The 5297-nt window shown below is 37.7% G+C and overlaps 1 non-coding gene across 1 annotated transcript; it reads right to left on the bottom strand.

The window, feature by feature from the left end:
• Window positions 1-234: 234 nt before the first annotated feature.
• On the bottom strand, window positions 235-365 carry LOC115062877. Its single transcript, XR_003842788.1, has one exon. It is a non-coding gene; the product is annotated as a small nucleolar RNA SNORA17 (small nucleolar RNA).
• Between the last annotated feature and the right edge of the window lie 4932 nt (window positions 366-5297).

Genomic DNA, 5297 nt, shown 5'->3' with positions numbered 1-5297 from the left:
AGCCCCACCAGACTGGTTTCTAACTAGCTCCAACATCTGTGCCTCATGGCACCTGTTGTGGCGTGCTCCTCACCCCAGCCCAAGTGGTCCCATGTAAATAGATGTCTGTCCCAGACGCACCTTTGCCAGAACTTGTGATCCCAGGGTCCTTCTAGCCTTCCACTTGCTCCCAATACAGTCTGGGCCTGTGCAGCAACAGACTAGTAGTCATCTCGAACTGGATTTTTTTTTCCTCAAGTAGGCTACTAATTGTTCAAGTGTTCATAGGTCAGGAGACTGAGTGTAGACATTGTCTTTCTTCTCTCTGTCAGTACTGATGCACACATGACACAGCAGCTACATCTACAATGCCTGTAAGGGACAGTAGTCTTTAATTATTTTTTATTTTCTCATATGTTACATCCTTATCTCAGAGTCTCCTCCCTCCCATGGTCTCTATCTCCTCTCATCTTCTCTCTCCCCCAGATCTACTCTTCCTCCATTTCATTCAGAAAAAGGTAGAGGTCCCAAGAATATCAATCATACATGGCATATCAAGTTGCAGTAAGACTAGGTACATTCCACTCATCCTCATTTTAAGGTTAGATAATGCAACCCAGTAGAAGAAGAAAAGGTATCAAAAGTAGACAACTATCCCCCACCCCACTCCCACTATCAGATATTCCACAAGAACAGGAAGCTACACAAACATATGTGCAGGGGACCTACATCATATGCCTACAGGCTCCATGATTCAGTCTCGGTGGGCCCATATGAGCTCTAGATAGTTGGTTCTGAGGGGAGTTTTCTTGTGGTGTCCTTGACATCCCTGCCTCCTACAGTCCTTTCTTCTCCTCTTCCACAGGGTTCCCTAAGATCTGCCTAATGTTTGATTGTGGGTTTCTACCTCCGCTCTCATAAGTTGGTGAATAAAGCCTCTCTGATGAGTGTGCTGGACTTCTGTCTACATCTATTACACTATCACTAGGAATGATTTCATTGACTTTAGGTATTTATTTATTTATTTATTTATTTATTGACACTTATGTTTGGTTCTATCCTAGATCTATGGGTTATCCAGCCTCTGATTTCTGTACTTGATGTAGAGTCAGAGGATCCTTCTCATCGGTTTCAAGTTTGACCAGTAATTGGCCACTACCACAAGTTCTGTGCCACCTTTACCCTACTAGCACATCTAAAGTTTTGTGGCTATTTTTGGTGTCCCAATTCCTCCACACAAAGCCTTGCCTGGTTACAGAAGATGGTCATCTTAGGCTCCATATACCCCATTAGCTGGGAGGTTAGCATTGCACTAGATTTCTATCTCATGCCCAAATGCCCTATCCCAATTTTAGTGGTCTTTCTCAGTACTTTCTCCCATCATCCTTCAACACCTATTCCCTCCTGCTCCCAACTCACCTACTACCCAAATCTATTACCTTTCCCCTTCCCAGAGAAGTCCCCTTGAGCCCTCATTGATACTTAGCTTCTCTGAGTCTATGGATTATCCTTTTTTTTTTTTTTTTTTTTACAGATAACATGCACTCTAAGTGAGTCCAAACCATTTTGTCTTTTTGGGTCTGGGTTACCTCACTCAAGATGATTTCTTCTAGCTTGATCCCTTTGCCTGCAAATTTTAGAAGGTTATTTTATTTTTAACATCTGAGTAATTCTCCACTACATAAACATGCCACCTTTGTTTATTTCTTCTTTAATTATGGGATAAGTAGGCTTTTTTCCAATTTCTGTATATTATAAATAAAGCTGCTATGAACGTAATTAAGCAAGTGTCTTTTTGTTAGGATGGAGCACTGAGATTCTTCTGTTGAGAATTCGGTTTAAATTCTATCCCATCTTTTAATTGGATTATTATTTGGTGTGTTGATGTCAAGTTTCTTAAGTTCTTTATATATTTTGAATATTAACCCTCTATCGTATGTGGAATTGGTGAAGATCTTTTTCCATTCTGTAGGCTTCTGCTTTGTCCTATTGATGGTGCCCTTTGCTTTAAGAAAGATTTTCAGTTTCATAGAGTCCCATTAATTACTGCTCGGTCAAATGTGGCATCTGAAAGAGACATATTCCCAATATGAATGATAATTTCCTGTGTTGGAAAAATTCAAATATTACAGGATAAATTACTTCGAGAGGTGATGGAATTTCTAAGAGGGAGGGCTCATGCACATTCTTTGGATCTGTGCTAGGGTTCTCTAGAATAAAAGAATTTACAAAAGGAATCTCAATATTTAGAAAGAGAACTTATTGTAATGACATACAGGCTGCAATTCAGCTAGTTCAACAATGGCTAGTCATGAATGGTAAACGCAAGATTCCAGTCTTGCTCAGTCCATGAGGCTGGATATCTCCATTGGTTTTCAGTGTGTGCTGGAATCCTGAAAAAGTAGGCTCTAGTGCCAGTGAATATTGGGCTTGCTGGGAGAGCAAACTGGCAAAAAGCAAAGTTTCCTTCTTGCATGTCCTTATATAGCCTTCCAGAAGATGGCATGGCCTAGATTAAAGGTGGATCTTCCTTCCTCAAGATCCAGATCAATTCCATGCCTTTTCCCATCTTGAAAGATCTATATTAAAGCCATATCTTGCTAACTCACAGATCCAGATGAGAAGTGAGCCTTCCAGGGCTGAATTTATTGCCCCGTGATTAAGAGCACTGAATGCTCTTTCACAGGACCAGGGTTCAATTCCCCACACCTACATAGTCGCTCAAAATTGTCTGCAATTCCAAGATCTGACATCCTCATCCAGACATACACACAGGCAAAACACTAATGCACGCAAAACTATTTTTTTTCTTAAAAAAGAGAGAAATAAATCTTTCTACTTCAAATTAAGTAAAAATCCCTCATAGATATGCCCTGCATTTTTGGTTTAAGTTCCAGATGTTTTCAAGTCAACAACCAAGAGTAACCAACTCAAGATGATTAAGGGCTAACACTCAGAAAGTAGTTATCTTTCATGTCTTCAGTAAGTATATGATTTTTTAAAAGGAATGTCACAGCTGTCATTGAGTGCAAGATATATGCACAAACTGCCACCATTGTTATTATTGCTTGAGGTGATGATGTATGGGCGTTCTTATTTCATTTCTGTTTAGATAAGATATTATGACAAAAAGCAACTTAGAGGAGAAAACATCTGCTTTGGTTTACAATTCTAAGTTATAGTCCAACATTGTGAAGATGGGATAGCCATAAGGGATTGAAGTAACTACTCACATCCCAGCCACAGTCATGAATGCACAGATGTTTTCTTGATCCCTTGCTTGTCTTTAGCTCAATTTCCTCATTGTCATTTAGGTGACTACTCTCTCCCTAAGGAAAGCTTTTCCCAAATTGGACTGGCTCTTTCCATATAACAACCCAATATAGTCATTTATCATTAGGATTCTCCTCCTGAGTGATTCTATATTAAGTATTAAGTTGACAGGTAAAGCAAGTCATCACAATAGGTCATAGTGATGTTATACCATGACACTTAGACTTACAGTTTCCCAAACTATGTGCTGTATAAACTTCTCTTCATAATTGGTTTCTTCCAAGTATTTATATAGTGACAAAAGGCTGATATTATGCTTTCAAAGCCTCCCAAATAAATACCCATATTAACAATAATTTAAATGGAAGAAACATTTTCTGATAAAATCAAAAGGAAATAAAAAGTAAAAGCATATAAATTAGCATGCCTTAATTATTTAGTACCATATTTATTATTACTGTGCATTTGACATCTGTCTTAATTGAAATGCTTTATACACATTCAACTTGACCAAGACCATATGGTCAATGAGACAACACAATAACTAGGTAATCAGGCTGTAATTCATACTCAAGTCATTTTATATCATAAACACAGTATACCTCACTGTATGTAGCCAAAACCTTTGTGACTCTAATAGTAAGTCTGTTATAAACATATAGTAGACTTCTATTGCCTTATATATTATGAGTAATACTTAATATTTATATTTTAGAATGTTAAAATATTAAGTCAATATTATGTCCCTATTAATTCATCGGTCTAATATTATATTAGCTATAGCAGGAGGGGTATATTTCTTTTGCTCAATTTTGATAAAAATCCACAATTTTTTTCTCTTCCATTCTCCCCTAATTTGTAAGAAGCTAACAAAGGTTCAGTAACAACAAAGTTTGTTAACAATAAAGTCATGTTCATATGACACCAACCAGTGTTAATACTGTTAACTTTACCCACAAAACCCTATCAAGTTAATGTTAGCATTTTACACCTTAAACTTTTCATTCTACCCACATCAGAATGGATAAAAACAATAAAACAAGTGACAGATAGTGCTCAACAGAATGCAGAGCAAGGGGAACACTCATCTATGGCTGGTGGGAATGCAAACTTTTACAGAACTAAGGAAATCAGTATGGCAGTTCCTCAGGAAGATAAAAATTGATCTACATCAATGCTGTGTATTCACCAAAAGATGCTGTATCTTATCATTACCTGATTTAAAAAAAAGACAACATGAAATCTGCAAATAAATTGGTGGACTTAGAAAACAAACAAACAAACAAACATCCTGAGTGAGGAATTGCAAACCCCAAAATACAAATATGATCACTTCCTTGCTCAGCCAACATCAAAGAAGCTTCCTCTTGCAGAAGATAGAAACAAATAGAGACCCACAGTGAGTGCAGTATGTAGAAAGAGAGACCTTGGAACACCCATCCCTAAATTTGATATCTCCAAGAAATCCTTCACCTCAGAGCTCAGCAAACCTCATGGAAGAAGAGGTGGAAGAAGTATAAGAGCCAGAGGGGATGTGGGATACCAAGAGAGCAAGGCACTCTGTATTAGTAACATATGCAAAGTTCATAGGAATTCACAGGGACTATAGCAGTATGCACAGGATTTGCACCGGTCTACACCAGGTCCTCTGTATATATATTATGACGTCCATCTCAAAGTAACTGTTGGATTCCTAATTGTGTGAACAAGTGGGACTCTAATTTTTTTATTAATTTATTTATTCACTTTACGTTCACTTTTTCCATTTCCCCCTCCCCTTCTCCATATTCTTGTTCCTCTCCTTGGGTTCTTTTCCTTTGGTTTGTTTGTCTTATCTGCCTTCTTTGTGATGCTTTTTGGTTTAGCTTATATTTTACTTAGTAATGTGTTGTTGTTATCTCTTAAAAGCATGTTCTTTTTCTTAATGAGAAACAGAAAGGGAATAGGCTTGGAAGGGAGGGTGAGAGGAAAGGAACTGAGAGGAGTAGAGAGAAGGGAACACAATCAGGTTATATTATGTGAGAAAATATTCTATATTCAAGAAA

The sequence above is a fragment of the Mus pahari genome, chromosome 21, assembly GCF_900095145.1.
Source record: "Mus pahari chromosome 21, PAHARI_EIJ_v1.1, whole genome shotgun sequence".
NCBI classification, from domain to species: domain Eukaryota; kingdom Metazoa; phylum Chordata; class Mammalia; order Rodentia; family Muridae; genus Mus; species Mus pahari.
Note: the sequence above shows the minus strand (reverse complement) of the source record. Positions and strands in the feature narration are given on the sequence as shown.